We start from the raw sequence: 19,462 nt of genomic DNA, 5'->3' as shown, positions 1-19,462 counted from the left end.
AAGGTCCGGTCTGGCTGTTAGCAGCAGCACAGCATCATCAGAACAGACACACCCCCTCTGCTCTTAACAAACGTTTCAGCGCTCTCCATGGGACCAGTGAGTGAGCGCCTCACATCTCTATCGCTAGACAAAGTACTGGAGGCAGCCTGTCTGAAGGCAGAAGCCCAAGTAAGGGTCTGTGTACATGTTTCAGAATTTGCACTTGGGCTTGGATGGATGAGGAACAAGAAGCAGAAACTTCAGAAGAGGTTTGTGTCGAGGAAAAGTGCCAGATTGTCAGCTTCAGACAAACTCCTTTATTAAACTTCAGGGCAGCTGCAGCACATAAGGTGGAAATTTCCCCACCTCCCCAAAGTGATTCAACCCTGACTTGGAGAGGACCAAGAGGGTAGTTCACTCTCCATGCTATGTTAAGATACCACATTGATGGACCCACTATAAACCCATAAGAAAAGGTAAATGGCCAATGAGTTCCTTTGTTTCTGTGTTGACACAGCCAAGAAGGTTGCCAGTTTGTGATGGCAGTCTTTGTGACATGGACACATGACCACTAAAGACTGGGCTGAGACCCAACCTCATTTCACATGAGCCACCAGTAAAGATGTCGAGGGGAATTACTTTCAGCCACAGTAGTCCTGATGACCTATGTTAGGCTCTGATCCAAAGCCCACTGAAGTCAATGAGAGTCTTTCAGTCTAGACATGGCATCATATAAAGGTGGGAATCCTGTGGCTTGTGAGGTCACTCCGGCACCTGTAATAGCTTCATATCCTGTTTTCTGCTGGCATACACCCTGGTGTAAACAGGGCCGGCTCTAGACCCCAGCATGCCAAGCGCACGCTTGGGGCGGCATCCCAGCGGGAGGGCGGCAGGCGGCTCCGGCGGACCTCCCGCAGGCATGCCTGCGGAAGGTCCACTGGGACCACGGCTCCAGTAGACCTCCCGCAGACGTGCCTGCGGAGGGGCCGCTGGTCCCGCGGCTCCGGTGCAGCATCCACAGGCATGCCTGCAGGAGGTCCACCAGAGCCACGGGGCCAGTGGACCCTCCACAGGCACGTCTGCGGGAGGTCCACCGGAGCCGCGGGGCCAGTGGACCCTCCACAGGCACGTCTGCGGGAGGTCCACCGGAGCCGCGGGAACGGTGACCACTAGAGCGCCCCCCGCGGCGTGCCGCCCTGCTTGGGGCGGCGGAAATCCTAGAGCCGCCCCTGGGTGTAAACCTTCGTTTTACTCAGAGAGTTTGTTAAAGGATGTTTCATGGGTTTTAGATGGGTTTTCTTGCTCGCTACATTATAATAGCCTAACTCGTCAGGTATGTCAGAGTACCTAGGGGAAAGTGACTTGGAGCCATCTTAGTGCTCCCCAATCCTGGGGGCTAATTCACTCCCCAGTGCAAAGTAAAGCAGACTTGGAACTGCTCTAACTTGTGCTAGTTTGAACAGCCACCGAGGGGGCTGATACACTAGTTAGGAATGGTGCTCTAGCCATGTCCTCTCTCACTCCACCATGATGACCCTCACAGGTGCCATGCAGTGATTCCTCCATACAAGGAGAATCCTCTGCTGCCACATAAGGTAGCTTTCTGGCCCATTTGCACCACTGGAACAGCATAAAGGGCCAGACCTAGAGCAGAGGATCTGGCTTATTACTTTTATGTTTGGTGAAAGCAACACTGTCGTCACCTGAAAGTGGACAGACAGACAGACATACACATAAACCTCACACACACACATTTTATATATATATAAGCCTCATACTGAGATCTTGTGTGTGAAACAATCAGTCAAGGAAGAAATGTTAGGACTTCTGTGAATCCTTAGAAAAAGAGATTGAGAACAGAATTGCTGACATCCCTAGCTACAGTGGCTCTTCTGTCTTCGGTTTGTCAGTGATCCATACCTGTCATCCCTCTACAGCACTACAGACACTTTCCTTGGATTCTTCCTACTTTGGGGGGTTGTTACACCAGCACTGATGATACTAACAAGGATCTTCATTTAAATTCAGATCTGTTCGGTCCTGTGAAGCTCACGTCTTGCACGATGCTTTCAAGAAAGCTTTCAAATAATCTCCGAACAGCACTGCGCCAGCGTTCTTCCAACAGACTGCCTTCCACATGCATTTGAGCTCTGCAGGAAACCCACTGACCTCCCTTGCTCCACACAGAAATCACACATGCTCCCTTTGGATCACTGTTCTGGAAGATTCTTTCAGGACTTGCAAATGCGCCACTGCAGCAAAACTGCTTGTATAGGTTGCCCCAGCTGCACTGTATGGAAGAAAAGAACATACCCATCCCCTGCTGGTTTGACGAGAGGGAGACGTGCTCACAGTTCACCTGGTAGACCATTTACCTTTGGACTTCAAGACTTTCAGCTGAGGTGTTGTACAAATTGTGTAATGAGTGAGTCCAGCCAAAAAAATAGAGGGGGCTTTGTTAATTGGTTACACCTTTTCAGAGTGTCTAGTAGCTGCGACTTGGCAAAGAGAACAACTACCTCAGTCAAAGGCACATTTCCTGAGTCTATACAGTTCCTTCAGTTTTTTCTTCCACCTGCTGTAATCCAATTCACGTATGCAGTTTCAGGATCTGAGTTCATGAGTGCAGTTAAGGTTTAATCCAAAAGGACTTGTTTTTGTCTCTCTTTCTCCATAGACCTGACCTAAATGAGGAGTCACTCCCTTTTTAGTCCACAGTATGTTCCCCAGCCATCCCACTCCTTTCTCCTTAGCATCCATAGGGTTTCCCTAGGGATTGTCTGAATTCTTTCCCTTGATAACATTCATACACTCGCCTCTCTCCTTCAAGGATTTCTTGATGAAACTGCAATACTGAGTCCCAGCTCCTACTGACTCCCCAAGCAGATATTCTGAGAAATGAGGTTCCGTTCCTCATAAGAAAGAAGGGTACCATACAGTATTCTTTCCTAGAGCAATGGGAAGGTTTTAATAATCTATAGATTCTAGAGGATTATTTCACAGAGCCCACCAATCCAATTATCTCTGGCCTTGTTACTTAAGACCTAAAGAAACCAGGAAAAGGGCTCTAACTGAAGAATCCTGTGGCACCTTATAGACTAACAGACGTTTTGCAGCATGAGCTTTCGTGGGTGAATACCCACTTCTTCGGATGCAAGTAGTGGAAATTTCCAGAGGCAGGTATATATAAGCAAGCAAGAAGCAAGCTAGAGATAACGAGGTTAGATCAATCAGGGAGGATGAGGCCCTGTTCTAGCAGTTGAGGTGTGAAAACCAAGGGAGGAGAAACTAGTTCTGTAATTGGCAAGCCATTCACAGTCTTTGTTTAATCCTGAGCTGATGGTGTCAAATTTGCAGATGAATTGGAGCTCAGCAGTTCTCTTTGAAGTCTGGCCCTAAAGTTTCATTCATTGAATGCTTCTGCCGACGTACACAGATAGAAATTGTGGAAAAACAACATTGCTTGCCTCACAACCTAAGTCGTGCAGAACGCAATGCCATCCACAGCCTCAGAAACCATCCTGACATTATAATCAAAGAGGCTGATAAAGGAGGTGCTGTTGTCATCATGAACAGGTCTGACTACCAAAAGGAGGCCGCCAGACAACTCTCCAATACCAAATTTTACAGGCTACTTCCCTCAGATCCCACTGAGGAATACACTAAGAAACTGCACCATCTACTCAGGACACTCCCTACACTAACACCGGAACAAATCAACATCCCCTTAGAACCCCGACCAGGATTATTCTATCTACTACCCAAGATCCACAAACCCGGAAATCCTGGACGCCCCATCATCTCGGGCATTGGAACTCTCACTGAAGGACTGTCTGGATATGTAGACTCTCTACTCAGACCCTATGTTACCAGCACTCCCAGCTATCTCCGTGACACCACTGATTTCCTGAGGAAACTACAATGCATTGGTGACCTTCCAGAAAACACCATCCTAGCCACCATGGATGTAGAGGCTCTCTACACAAACATCCCACACACTGATGGAATACAAGCTGTCAGGAACAGTATCCCTGATGATGCCACAGCACAACTGGTTGCCGAGCTCTGTGCCTTTATCCTCACACACAACTATTTCAAATTTAATGACAATATATATCTCCAGATCAGTGGCACCGCTATGGGCACCCACATGGCCCCACAATATGCCAATATTTTTATGGCCGACCTGGAACAATGCTTCCTCAGCTCCCGTCCACTCACGCCCCTTCTTTACCTACGCTACGTTGATGACACCTTCATCATCTGGACCCATGGGAAGGAGACTCTGGAAAAATTCCACCACGATTTCAACAGCTTCCACCCCTCCATCAACCTCAGCCTGGACCAATCTACATGGGAGGTCCACTTCCTAGACACCACGGTGCAAATAAGTGATGGTCACATTACCACCACCCTATACCGAAAACCTACCGACCGCTACGCCTACCTTCATGCCTCCAGCTTCCATCCTGGACACACCACAAGATTCATTGTCTACAGCCAAGCACTGAGGTACAACCGTATCTGCTCTAACCCCGCAGACAGAGACCAACACCTAGAAAATCTCCACCAAGCATTCTCAAGACTACAGTACCCACACGAGGAAATAAGGAAACAGATCAGCAGAGCCAGACGTGTACCCAGAAGCCTTCTACTGCAAGACAAACCCAAGAAAGAAACCAACAGGACTCCACTGGCCATCACATACAGTCCCCAGCTACAACCCCTCCAACGCATCATCAGGGATCTACAACCCATCCTGGACAATCATCCCACACTTTCACAGGCCTTGGGTGGCAGGCCAGTCCTCGCCCACAGACAACGTGCCAACCTGAAGCATATTCTCACCAGCAACTGCACACCGCACCATAGCAACTCTAGCTCAGGAACCAATCCATGCAACAAACCTCAATGCCAACTCTGCCCACATATCTACACCAGCAACACCATCACAGGACCTAACCAGATCAGCCACACCATCACCGATTCATTCACCTGCACGTCCACCAATGTAATATATGCCATCATATGCCAGCAATGCCCCTCTGCTATGTACATCGGCCAAACTGGACAGTCTCTAAGGAAAAGGATAAATGGACACAAATCAGACATTAGGAATGGCAATATACAAAAACCTGTAGGAGAACACTTCAACCTCCCTGGCCACACAATAGCAGATCTTAAGGTGGCCATCCTGCAGCAAAAAAAACTTTAGAACCAGACTTCAAAGAGAAACTGCTGAGCTCCAATTCATCTGCAAATTTGACACCATCAGCTCAGGATTAAACAAAGACTGTGAATGGCTTGCCAATTACAGAACTAGTTTCTCCTCCCTTGGTTTTCACACCTCAACTGCTAGAACAGGGCCTCATCCTCCCTGATTGATCTAACCTCGTTATCTCTAGCTTGCTTCTTGCTTGCTTATATATACCTGCCCCTGGAAATTTCCACTACTTGCATCCGAAGAAGTGGGTATTCACCCACGAAAGCTCATGCTGCAAAACGTCTGTTAATCTATAAGGTGCCACAGGATTCTTTGCTGCTTCTACAGAACCAGACTAACACAGCTACCCCTCTGATACTTGGCTCTAACTGAGACACAGAGAAAATATGTGCACTGAGAGCTTGGAATTGGGAGGCCAGGGGCTTCTCTTACTTCCTCCCCCCAGAAAGCAGAGAGGAGATTTCAGTGACAATGTCCATCCCTGAATCTTGCACCAAAGTGCCACTAAATGGTTAAATTCTCAGCGTTCTCAGAAAGAGCCCACATACTTGCAGAGAGTGCAGCATACACAGAAAATAAGATTAAATTAGCAAAATGACAGCTTGGTACTCGAGGGCTTCATAACATAGAAGAACTGAAAGAAAAAAATGTAGATCCAAGAAAACGTTCCCAGAGTGACTCAGAATGAAAAACCTGATTTGTTTGCTGGTTATTATCGTGTGTGTGTTGCATTCCCCGTCACACTCATTCCTAATGTCTGCATTTGAGAAACTGTCTCCTTCAGGGCTCAAAGGCAGCTACCCTGACTGGTGCCCACTTAAATACCATAGGGAGAGTTGGAGATTGGCAGCTCCTTGGCTATGCTAAGAAGTGACACTTGGGGAAAGAAAAAAAGAAGGGGGAAATGTCACCATGTCACCCTGTCACCCTGATGAGCTCGGGGACCCTTCAGCCGGCACATGCCTCATCTGAAGGCACAGCTCTCTCCTTCAGGGAGAAGGGCAGAAGGAAGGAGCCAAAGCAGAGGTGCGGTTTTCCCTCTGCTTGCTCTTTTTATGGCTGTGGTCTAAGACAATCCTGGGGGCTCAGTGGTTGTTCCTGAATCAGGGAGACAGCGCTCTCTCTCTCAGTAAGAGATCTTTCTGTTCTAGGGAAACTCACCATAAAGCATACTTAACATTTCAAAGCCCAGAGTTACTGACAGTGAACCAAGGACGCCCATCAAAGGAGAGACCCCTACCAGACCCTCTCTCCCCTCCACATCATGCACTAGCTAGAAACCATCTTGAGTAGCCAAGCCTGGTATGATAAGCATTTAGTTAGGGACCTCCTCCTTCATTCTTACATTTATCTTATTCCTCTAAATGTTTTAATCCATAGGAACTCTCTCTCTCTCTCTTCCTGGATGGCCTCCAGTGTGAGCCCCGCTGGAGGACATCAGTGAGGCTGAATCAGGATGACAAGGCTCTCAGACAATTGCGGGGCACACATCGGTGTGGAAATAGGTTGTCATTATGAAGAGTAAGTGTGCCAGAGGAGTGTAGGGCACAAGATCAAGGGCCAAGTGCCTCCAGCGCCTCCATCCTCCTCCAAACGCTTTAGTCACACAGACGCTTTGGCTTGGCTGCAATGCTTTATTCAGGAAGCACTTACAGACATTTGGATCAGGGGCCTGGCTGGACATTCCTACTCCGGCCATTTTGCAGAGGGGGCCTGGTGCTTTGGAATTCACTGTTCATAGGCCAATCTTATTCCTCTTGCTCAGGGCTTCTCTGTGCTGGTGTCATGACATGTCACAATGGAAAAGTCGTCACATTCAAAGGTTTTGATGGGTGGCTCAGACTCTGTCCAGCCAGCGGGAAGCAAGCCACCCAGCCTAGGTTGAAAGACTTGGGCTAGCAGGACTTGCACTAGTACCTAAAAATGGCTGTGTAGACAGTGGTCTGAAGTTGTGGCTCACCCTGAAGCTTGGGGAGAGGGGCTTCAGAACCCAAGCTCCAGCCCAACCCACAACTTTCCCACATTGTCTATGCAGCTATTTTTAGGCTATGCCTACACTATAGCTTATGTCAGCGTAACGTATGTCGCTCATGGGTGTGAATAAACCAGTGACATAGCTACTGCTTCTTGGGGAAGTGGCTTTATTATGCCACCAGGAAAGCTCTCTCCTGTCAGCATAGAGCATCTGCACCAGACATGCTGTAGCGGTGCAGCTGCATCAGTGCTGTGTGTGTAGACAAACCCTTAGAGTGCTAGCCTGAGCCTATCATAAGAACATATGAACATAAGAATGGCCCTCCTGGGTCAGACCAAATGTCCATCTAGCCCAGTATTCTGTCTTCCGAGAGTTGTCAATGCCAGGTGCCCCAGAAGGAATGAACAGAACAAGTAATCATCAAGTGATCCATCCCCTGTCGCTCATTCCCAGCTTCTGGCAAACCCAGCTTCTGTCAGCCCAGGCTGGGAGGCTTGATTCAATGGACTGTGTAGATGTCCCCGAAGGGGCCCTAACAGTCATGTCACACCCCCACCCTGCTGTCTCTAACAAAGGGAAGTGACGGTGAGACAGACCGTGGGCGTCGTGGAGAGTCTCAGGTGAGTTAAGAGAGCACAGTGGAGTCCTGCTGGAGCCTGCTTCATTAATGACATCAGCACTCCATTGTGACGGAAGGGACCTATAAAAAGGGGGAAGCCCCTAACTTTCCCTCCATTTCCCTTCTGTAGTTTGTGGGAGGCAGTCCCTAGCAATCAAGGCCATCCTTTTGATGAAGGATGGACTTGTGGTTAAAGAACTAGATGGGGATTCATGAGGTCATGCTTCAGTTGTAAGTTCTGCTACAGCTTGATTGTGTGACCTTGAGCAGTCACTTAATAATCTTTATGTAACTCTGTTCTTCACCTGTAAAATGGGAATAAGACTAATCCTTCCTTTGTCTTGTCTGTTTCCATTGTAAGCACAATGAGGCAGGGACTGTCTCTTAGTCTGTGTTAGTCCAGAACCTAACACAACGAGACTCTGGTTGTAGTTGAGGTCTTTAGGAACTGCCATAATAATACGCTATGGATTAATTTCACTTATTCTTTGGTTTATTTCTGTAGCCACGGGCCCTTCCAATCTCGGTGTCATTTGGGGGTGGGTATTTTCTAAACTACTAACTAAAACCTCTCTAAGAGGGTGGGATTATTCTGCTTCAGATAGTTCTTTGGTGACTTGTAGCGGGGGATTGGACTTTCACTCTATCCACAAATGCAACATCACAAAGTTCTGCCTGGGAACCCTGAACACAAACAGATGGGTTTGTTCTAAACATTTGAACAGGGTTGGCATGGAAGGGTTTGGACTGCACTCAAATCACTTACCTAACTCTATCTTTGTCTTGACTATCTTAGCTATCCCTATGCTCACTTAGCTATCATCTCTAACCGCCCCCCCACCACCTCCCGAGGGAGTAGTTTTCAGAGGAGTCAGGATGTAATAATGCCACAATGCCCAGTTTGTGAAATCATCATCAATTGTACATCAGTACTGGTGTCACAGTTATCACAGACACTTTTGGATCAAGCAAACTGAACAGCTAGAGAGATTTCATTTAAACAGTAATAGCAATAAAAATAGAGGAGAAACAACTTATTGGCTAACTATTCTCTTAATTTAAAATTGGCCAGGGGAAGTCCTGTCCTTCAGAGCACAGTCTTGTTTTGTGTATGTATGTACAAGTGTGTACAAATCCTGTGCTTGCCAATCACTGTATCCCTTTGGTCCCTACAAAGTTGTTAGTCTCTTTTGCATGAAATGTTCCAACTGCAGGAGGATTGTTTTTTTCCCCATTTGTCAGCACGACTGTTTACAATCCTGAAACTTTTCATTTTAATTCTAGCATTTGGGTACAAGTTTGGACTTATGCCCCTTTACTGGCATCTGAGCTGGCATGAGAATGAGTCCACACCTTGCGCCCTAAAGCAAATAAAACCTACTACAGAGACGTGCTCATTGTAACACCTCGCCTCCATTCCCTGGGCCTGCCTGACATTTTTTTCCTGACTCTTCTGAAACCCTCAAACTGCTCACCACTGAAGAAGTATAGTCCTTGTTGTCTGGTGCCGTGATGCAGAGAAGAAGTATTATATGGCTAGGGAAACTGAGTCACACAAAGGTTAATGCCATGCCCGAAGCCATGTAGACCTGAGTGTGTGTTTATGACCTGCTAACTGAGCAGGGAAAGTTGCTGGTTATGATTACCACAGAGAGGCCTCTTGTTTTTGCAGCCCAGAATCATGAGTTTTATTCCCAGTGCCATGTGTATATATGGCTGGCTGCTGTCATCTGGGTTTGTGTGCACAGCATCAATGGTTAAAGTACATAGGAGAGCCTATTCTGTACTAGACAGTTTAGCATCTCTGTGAGAGTTGCCTGGGAGCAATGGGAGCAGATAGATTTTGACATGAGAATGGCTGAACAGATTCTGAATCCCATAAGAACTAATATTTGAACCACTGGCCACACAGTAAAACTAAAGCGTAGATAAGTAAAATGATTTGCCCAGAATTGCACATTAATTCAGGGATAGAACCAGGCCTTGACTCCCGGGTCCCACTGACGTCAGTGGCAAAAGTTCCTTTGACTACAATGGTGCCAGGATTTCACTCCACGTTCCCTGAATCCCAATCCTTCTTTCCCTTATATGGATTCAGAGAGCGCACACCAACCCTGAAAAGGGAATAGAGATTATCAGGAGCCATGGCAAAGCCTCCCAGCAGGAGTGAGGTGATCCCTGTGGGAGCCCAGGTTACCAGGTAAAGTAGCTAGGTAGAAACCTTTGGTCTTTCCTGGCTGGTTTTACATTCAGTGGTCTCCTGGTTGTTTGGATCATGGCTGGGTTCTGGACTGGAAGCCAGACACATAGAAATCTGGGAAGAATGGGGCACCCTGAAAAAGGAGGATGGCAACAGAGCATAGAGACAGAGGATCAAAAACTAAGGCAGGGCCCCCCTGGAGGAGATGGGTTTCTAAAAATGAAAAAGTGGCAGATGGTTCTGGCAGGGGCTGTAAGGGCAGGGAGAGAACAGTGCAGGGGATGCAGAGGGGGAAATGCTGTTTTCTTCCATATCAGTCTTTAAAGTGCCCTGACTCTGTCATTCTGTGAAGGGCATAGAGCGAAGGAGCGGGTGACGAAAGAGTAGGAGGGAAAAGAGGAGTAACACACTTTGCTCTGTACACTCCCGCAGCTGCCTAACCCTCCCCCTGTGTACATCATGGGCCCCCACCCCCCCAATATCCTTTCTCTGGCTTGTAACCGTCCTTCCCCTGCAAGTGGCCTCTTGGCTTTTCAGTTCGAAAATCTTTCTCTCTATATCCAGGGGTTAAGAGGGATTTGGATGGAGGAAGCTTCCTGAGGTTTGGTGGGTTAGGCACAGAGTGGGGCCTAAAGGGCTTCGGACAGACACTTAAGAACAGTGGTTCTCAAACTTTTTTTTTTGCGGACCACTTGAACATTGCTGAGGGTCTCGGCGGACCACTTAATGATCTTTCCAAATGTTGTTTGTATCGTTAGCTAACTATTGTGAAGTGCTTTGGATAAAAGCACTATATAAAAAAAACACCTTAATAATTAAAGTTTTTTTTGTTCTACAAATAAAAGCACACAGCTCATATTTTAATACCAGTAGTCTTACCTTTCTAATGCAATGGGTGTGCCAGGTGCCCTCTCTCCCACCACGGCAGCCCCATAGCTGAGGCTGGGAAGGAGGGATGACTCTCCCCCGCAGCTACTGCCCTGGAGCTAGGGAAAGTCACCTCTTTCTCTGGCCACTGCACAACTGCACGTCCCAAATTCCCCCCACCCCCAAAGCACCCTTCCATCTACCCCCTAGTCCCCCCAAGGCCACCACCTCACCTTACATGTGCATCATATCCAGGGTCCAGGCACCTAATTAGTGGAGCCACACCTGCACGGCTTCTCAGGTGGGTGGCTCTTCATTCTCTTGTGTGTGGCTGCCCAGGCACGCACCTTAGAGGGAACTATCTGTGGACCACCTGAATGGAGCTCACGGACCAACGTTTGAGAACCTCTGCTCTAGAAAGATGCAGCTCATGGTCAGAGAACCATAAAAAATGTGTTGTGCTTACTCAGTAGCTAGGGCTAGTCAAAAACATTTCCACTGAAACTCTTTTTCGATGGAAAATTAGTTTTTCAACTAGACAAAATACAACTGCCATGAGGCACTGCGGTGGCATTTCTGAATGGAATTATTACTGTTTTCAGGAGAAATACTTCATTTGGGAGGGTGATCGTTTTTTTAATACAAAAAGTTGAATTTGCCATGAAGGTTTGTGGGGTTTTTTTCATTTTCATCAAAATTTTCCACAAGGGGAAAAAATCATTTCTGACCAGCTCTAGGAGTATCCCTTACTGTAGGCCGACAGCTGGGTTTGAACCTGGCAACATCTGTACAAACCGTTATCATTTGAGCTAAAGGTTTAAGTTAGTTAACAGGGACCATTACTCATCAACTCTCCCTCTGGCTCAGACATGGAGCTGAGGAGTATAATGCACAACAGTGGGTTACATTTGTCCTATACAAACCCAAACTGAAAACATTTTGAGTTTTGCTCCACACTAGTTAAGACTAATATAGACATGCTTAGGTAATGATTTTTCACCTACTGTAGAGCAGTGATTCCAGAGAACTCCCTTAATGGCTTTTACTTTATTTTACCTGCCTGAACTGGATTCAACACACTCTGTATTGCTGTGTAAAGTACTAAACATAAACACATACCTGAAGTGGCTTCCCCCACTTGCCTCCTCAGCTTGATTGTTTGGGCTGGTAACTATTAAAGATCTATTATTCCATGGTATAAAGTTGCATCTTGCCTCTACTTCTTGGGGAGAGCCAGAAAAACAAGCTGTCAAGTTTCCAAGTTCCTCATACTTTTCAGTCTCTCACAGCTTCAGCCTGTTCTCAGACACTGAGCGCCTTCATGTGTTTCTCTCATCCAGCCAGGCCCAAGATTGTTGGCTGCAAATAACAGAACCAATTGGGTTCAGAGCCCCTGAACTATGCTGAGATCAAATTTGATTCATGAAGACAGGGCTATTCTCATTGGGAGATAGCTAAACAGAGTAAGTGAGAGACATGCAGGTGCGCATATGTGTGGGAAGAAGCAGGGAAGACAGTGATTTTGAATTGCATTTGCGCCTGCTCCATGTCTATGAGCCAGACCCTCAGGTCCATCCCAGGCTGTTCTGCTGGCCTTGGATTGTCAGAGTGCAGTGTGTGCTTCAGACATGCCCAGTGAAATGCCCACTACCCAGTGTTGGGGACAGGAACAGTGCAACTAGGGTATTGCTTCTTGTATACTGCCCTGGCTTATCTTCCTCTTAAAACTTTGTTTAAAATTCCATGTAGGTTTTGGTGCTCATGCCTTCAGTCTAAAATTACTTTTATTTTAGAGGAAGGAAAAATTACAAGAAAGAATGAAAGTAAAGTCTCCAAGACAGGCCTCTCTGAATATGTGTGTGTCTCCTTGCAACAGGATGAAGCTACATTAAGAACAAAAGGACTACTCTTCTGCAGACTGCAGACTCCTAGAAATGTAAAGGTGTAGCACACAGAAGAAGTTAATCATACAGCGTACATTCCTACCTACCCCACAGGGCACACCAGCTTCCTCCACACCCACATAACCTCTGCCTCAGCATCAGTGATTTCCCCCGTTTCCCACCAACAGACACACATAACACTTCATTGTGCTTGCATAGCCTGCATGTGCCCATTAAGTTGGAAGGAGAGTCCTGGCACTAATGTCATGTGGTGTGAATCCTAATATGGTATGGTGCTGGTGCTGGAAATTTGGTACGTAGTCCTGACCAAAGTGCATCTGTGCATTCATCTTACTGCACACTCAGGCTAGGAGTGTAAATCATGACCTTTGGGATCTCATATGTATGGTTTTCACTGTGCTCGGAGGCAGGGGGGTGTGGTTCCTGGCACTGACAAGCTGGCCTGTGTGGATTCTGTTGCACTCAGTATGAAATCTGGCACAAATGTGAGGATTTTTGTTCACTCAAAGCCATCCATTCTGAACCTGGATTAAAACCCAGCCCAAATCATTCAGGTTGTGGTAGCAGAGAAACATGGCCTGGGGCAATGAGACTTCAGATCTGGCTACAGGTTGCCATGAATAATGAGCCCTGTGGCTGCCAAGATACAAAATTTCTCCAAGTTTGGGAGAGGAGGAGGGTGGAGAAAAGGCTTCCTTCTGAGACAGCTGCTTTCCTGGATCTGGAGAAATTCTGTCTGTATCAAATGTGAAAACATCCACTCCCCTTCTCTGGAGGCCTAAAGTGCCCCTGCATTAACCTCTCCTCTATTAGGAACCCCCCAGGTTTTGAAACTTTAATGTCATAACCTGTTTGTCCTGTTTAAAAGTGCAGGGTAGGGCTGGGGAGGTGACAGATTCTGAATAAGCTAAGCCTGCAGCAAACCAGCTCCTTTATGGCTCAACAAGGGAGAGAGGGAAAAAACAACCCTTAAAGCCTCACATTTTTGTGTCTCATTTTCTTCAGAAATAGTGCCATGAAGCTTCTGCTGTTGGTGTGCATTTGTCTGTATGTGGGTGCTTGTGTTAGCTGTGGGTATATGCAATGATGAGCTGCCAAAATCTTAACAACCAGTTCCCTATAAAAAGTTCTGATTTAAGGGATGTGCCACAGTACGTATTTTTTTGTACCAATAGGTTTACCATACGTCCGTATTTTCCCGGGAGGACTTTTTAAAATTTAAAATTTAAAAATTCCTCCCGGACGGCAATTTAAGAACCAAAAAGCCTGACATGTCCAGGAAAATACGGATGTATGTTAACCCCACCTAAAGTTCTTTTTTAAAAAGATGGGCCTGAACTAGAAATGAGCTCTGTTTCACATGTGTGGGTCCCCGCCACTCCCTGTGGGTGTGCTAGGGTGACCAGACGTCCTGATTTTATAGGGACAGTCCCGATTTTTGGGTCTTTTTATTATATAGGCTCCTATTACGCCCCCCCCCCACACACACACACACACCCTGTCCCAATTTTTCACACTTGCTGTCTGGTCACTCTAGGGTGTGCACATGCGTGGGTCCCAGCTGCTCTCTGCCCCCCTCATTGAAGTAGGTGTGCAGGGTTACTGCCCTGGGAACTGTAGGGCGCCAGTGGACGTGGGGCCAGCTGCAGACAGGAGCGTGGGGCAGGGCTAGCTGGAGGCAGGGCAGGAGGCGGAGGGGTGTGTGGGGCTGACTGGCTTTGGGCAGTGGCTGGGGGCGGCAGGGGCTGGCTTCAGGCAAGGGGTGCAGGGCTGGCTGCAGGCAGGGCAGGGGGTGTGGAGCTGGCTGGAGACAGGAGGGTGCAGGGTTGGCTGGAGGCAGGGCAGGGGGTGTGGAGCTGGCTGGAGACAGGAGGGTGCTGGGTTGGCTGGAGGCAAGAGGGTGCGGGGTTGGCTGGAGACGGGGGGGTGGGGCTGGTTGGCGGCAGGGCAGGGGCTGACTGGAGGTAGGGGCTGGCTGCAGGCAGGGCAGGGGGTTGCGAGGCTGGCTGGAGACAGGGGTGTGTGGGGCTGACTGGCTTTGGGCAGGGCCACAGGAGGGTGCGACAGGGGTTGGCTGGAGACAGGGCAGGGGGTGCGGCAGGGGCTGGCTTCAGGCAAGGGGTGCAGGGCTGGCTGCAGGCAGGGCAGGGGGTGCGGGGCTGGTGCAGGCAGGGCAGGGGGCGTGGCAGGGGCTGGCTGCGGGCAGGGGGTCTGGGGCTGGCTGTGGGCAGGGTGGTGGGTACTCATGGAGAGAGCGGCTCAGAGCAGCCCGAGCAGCAGGACGCAGCCCAGGCCTAGCAGAGCAACCACAGACCCGCCAGGCAGCAGCGGGAGCCCCAGGACCAGGGGTCAGGGGAGCAGCAGCAGCAACAGGGCCCATGCCCAGGCCCAGGTGGCGGCCCACCTGGCTCCCGCAGCGCAGCGCCCCTGGCAGCCGGAGGAGGAATTACATCACTTCCCGGCCGGAGCCCATCAAAGCCACAGCGCATGTGTGTGTTAGTTACATGGATGTGAGTGTGTGTTAAACTATGTCTGCATAGGCATACATGTCTGTGAACATGTATGCATATTCGGTACTCTGAGCACATCAGCATGTACATCAGGATCCAGTAGTTGAGGTCCCGAGCCTGGAACTTGGAAGACCTGCGTTCAAGTTCTTGCTCCATCACAAACTTTGTTTCTCTGAGCCTCTGTTCCCCATCTGTAAAATGAGGATTCTAGCACTGCTCTATTGCCCCTGGCATTGTGAGGATAAGTAAGATGGTGAGGTGCCACGACAGTGTGGTAATGGAGAGCATGTAACTACCCTAGGAGATAGATACATTGTGCATGTGAATAGATGTATGTGTACTGTATTCTGCACATTTGTTGTGGGTATATCTGTGCGAGCACCATTAGAGTGTCTGTATGTGTCCAGGCTACTTGCCTGAGTGTAAAACTAAAATAACCATTTGAGTGTGCACTCAACAGCCTCCCTCTCCACACATGAGTGGTACATGAAACTCCTCATAGTTCCTTCCTCCCACCCCCACCATGAAAAATGTTGATCCCATCACAGGGAAGCCCATTCCTCTCTAGAGAGAATCCAAACCCTACAACCCCGCGTGCAGTATTATCCCAAGTGGTAAAAGGCTTGCTGAGGTGTGCTCTTGTACAGGGACATTTCAGTCCTCATCTCTTTCTCAGCCTAGCATAGCATGACAGCTGAAGCCAAGTGCAAGGATCCTTAGCTCTGAAATGAGTACACATGTAGTCATAAAAGTTGATTGCAAAGCAAGCGAAGAATTCACTGGCATACTGGAAGGATAAAGAACGCCATGAGCCTGAGCAAAACAGAGCTGTCACTATAATAGAAGGTGAAAAGCCAGACTGGGCTCTGTCTTGTACTAGTGCAGAAAATCAGGCAAGGAGCTGCCCCTTCCTCTTGCGGCTCTGTAGAGTGACTGCATAGAATGAGACCTACACAAGCTAGTGCTGCTGCCCATACTAGACCCCCTAGCATGGATGGACAGGAGCAGGATGAAGCTCTGAACTCAACCATGTTATTTTGGACAGGCCTGCTGAGTTATTTTGTCCAGAAATGCTGAACCGCCGCAGAGTGTCTCAGTGACCATGCTCCTCCTATACTCCTGCAAGTGTTAGGTTCAGTCCATTACAGAAATAGGTCACCAAACACAATGTTCCAATCCAGATCCTGGATTTTGGTTTGGCCCCAGATAGGTCTTGTAGCAGCTCCTTGGAGAGAAATAATTCCTCCTAGAATTGTTCTCTGAAAGGGTGATCTTAGTCATGATGACAGAAGGGACAATCTCCTGCTTCCATCTCCTTTAAACGGGGAGGGGGTCTTATCCTTTCCAATGGCAAAAGAGAGTCCTTTGAAAGAGGGTGATTCCTGATAAAGCTAGCTTCCCCAACAGGAATGAAATGGGAGTACACCTCTACCCCGATATAACGCGACTTGATATAACACAGATTCAGATATAACACGTTAAAGCAGCCCTCCGGGGGAGGCAGGGCTGTGCACTCCGGCGGATCAAAGCAAGTTCAATATAACGCGGTTTCACCTATAACACAGTAAGATTTTTTGGCTCATGAGGACAGTGTTATATCAGGGTAGAGGTGTATCTTCAACCTAGGCCTAAGAAGTATAGTTTGACACTTGGTGTGGTGGGAAAGATTAGACATTGAGAAGTAAGATTACAGATTTCATGCCACCTGGGCCAAAATTTGGCGTGGGGGAGGTGTAATAAAACTATCTATTTTGTTAATTGCTGGTTTGTTGTATAAAATATATTTTGCACATATTTAAAATCTATTGGAAAATATAGTGTGTGTGTGTGTGTGTGTGTGTGTAAATATACACTCATACACATGTATAGGTGGGGGTGATAGGCATGGGTTAAATAGCAGAACCATGTGATAAATTGCATGTATCATATAACTCTGATCATGTCACCTGTGCTTTGCCCACTAATCCATATTTCCTGCAAGTTATAATATTTCAGACCTCTGAGCCACTTCAGGCATCCACTGTTAAAAAAAATAATGGACCCACCAAAAAGAAGTTCGCTCAAAGCCCCTTTAAGAAACAAACTCTGTATATATATAAAGTATTACAAAATTGGCTGAGGTTACTTTAGAATACAAAATATCTTAGTTAGTATGTTTTTTAAAAAATCATGACTCACATCTGTTTTTTTTCCCCTTTAAATAATGAAAATTGCACCAGTTTAGTATTTTGTATCTGGTCCCCGGTGCCTAGACACACTACAGTGTGCTATGCTTTAAGCAGTGTGTAATTAGGCGTGGTGATGCTTTGGAATTTTTAGATGTGCAGTGCGGTCCAGAGTCTGCTACCCTATGAAACCATTTTGGAGTAGGTACATTCACTTTGAGTATGAGTAGCCAAACCTGGCCCTAACTTTCTATGAATCAGAACAGAGGGCAGTTAACCAATATATAAAATATAAAACACACTTGAAAAGGTGGGTGCTACTGCATAGAACTTGTGCTTACTTTTTTTAGCAGCTGCTGTGACTCTTTGGAAACCCTTCTTAGCCCCTGCAACCCATGTGCAGATATGAAAATCCATTTCACCTCCTCACGAGGGAATGAAAGCAAGGTGAATTCTCCCCAAGAGGCTTCATGAAAGCATCAGTGGCTCAGAAGTCACTAGACACATGCCTAGAGCAGTGCTAGCGCCGACTGCTTTCAGCCTTTGCAGCGGAGAGCAGGGCACCACTGCTTCCCAACAGGAAACGTGCATAATCACTGAATCATAAAGAGAGCCGGTCATGTTTTATTCCTTTTTTATGACAAAAATAAAACAATAAGTTCACTTTGAAACTTGTTCTCTTCTTTAGTGCAGAGGAACTTAAAACAAACTAGTTTATGACCCGCCTGATATCTTTAATTGCAGGTGGCAAAGGCAGGCCAAGCCTGATAAGATTACTGATATGGCACAAGTTGCCGCGCTGAGCGAATGTGCTCATTAAGCAAGAATCTTAAAATGTAGGGGACATTTGCCTGGTTTCTCCTTCACCCCTCCTCTTTCTTAGTGGCCACTACTTCAGCTATACCTACCCATCAGAGAAGATAAGTGCCAGGGTAAGAGTCTGGGTGAAATCCTGGCTTCATTGGAATCACAATGGGAGTTTTGCCATTGACTTCAATGCGGGCAGGGTTTCTCCTATGGTTGGTCTCTCTCTCTCCTCCTGAGCTCTCTATATTGTTCCACTCACTAACCTGCCTAATGCGAATACAGTGTGACTGCTGAGAGACTCTAACCCCCTTACTGGACAATTTAGGAGGCCACCACAAAGAATCCCCAAATGAAGGGCCCTCCCTGCTCACCCTGAACAGTAACTTACTCTGGGATTGCTTGACGAGTAAGGTACTAGTCAACAGGATTAAGGATGCTAGGCTTGGGCCTATTACAAGTACAGTTCTGCTCCACCTTTATTAGATCAAGTGTGTTAAGCAGGAGGGGAGTCCTTCCTGTGGAGGAAGATTATTTCGCGAGGAGAACTAATTTCACCGAGGTTCCTGCTTTTGTTCCCCGCATTTTCAGATGAGTGGATTAGGAACTTCCTTGTTCCTTATTTATTGTTAAATAAATTAATAACTGATGGAAGCGGAAGGGAGAATGCCTGCCAGAGCTCACCATAAGGAACTGGTCTCCTTTTTCCTTTCTGCACCGCCACCCAACAGTTCCTCTCACTTAGGTCTGGGACATTGCTGAGCACATTTCACTTCCCTCCCCTCCACCTTCCCCCCGGTCTCATGCCTACTTGTCTCAGTGGAGTCAGGTGGGGGTGAGTGTTATTAAGTGACTCCCACAGACTCATAGACTTTAAGGTCAGAAGGGACCATAGTGATCATCTAGTCTGACCTCCTGCACGTTGCAGGCCACAGAACTTCACCCACCCACTCCAGTAATAGACCCCTAACCTCTGGCTGAGTTACTGCAGTCCTCAAATCATGGTTTAGAGACTTCAAGTTACAGAGAATTCACCATTTACTCTAGTTTAAACCTGCAAGTGACCCGCACCCCATGCTGCAGAGGAAGGCAAAAAAAACCCTAAGTCTCTGCCAATCTGACCTGGGGGAAAAATTCTTTCCTCTTGCCAAATACAGTGATCAGTTAGACCCTGAGCATGTGGGCAAGACCCACCTGGGAAAGAATTTGCTACAG

General features: G+C 47.5%; 1 long non-coding RNA gene across 1 annotated transcript; it reads left to right on the top strand.

Moving 5' to 3' along the window:
• Positions 1–595: 595 nt before the first annotated feature.
• Positions 596–6,733, top strand: LOC120405372. The gene is made up of 3 exons (XR_005598529.1): positions 596–717; positions 2,008–2,381; positions 6,584–6,733. It is a non-coding gene; the product is annotated as an uncharacterized LOC120405372 (long non-coding RNA).
• Positions 6,734–19,462: the final 12,729 nt, after the last annotated feature.

Source organism: Mauremys reevesii, linkage group 4 (assembly GCF_016161935.1).
Source record: "Mauremys reevesii isolate NIE-2019 linkage group 4, ASM1616193v1, whole genome shotgun sequence".
Lineage (NCBI taxonomy): Eukaryota > Metazoa > Chordata > Testudines > Geoemydidae > Mauremys > Mauremys reevesii.
This window is presented reverse-complemented; position numbering and strand designations above follow the sequence as displayed.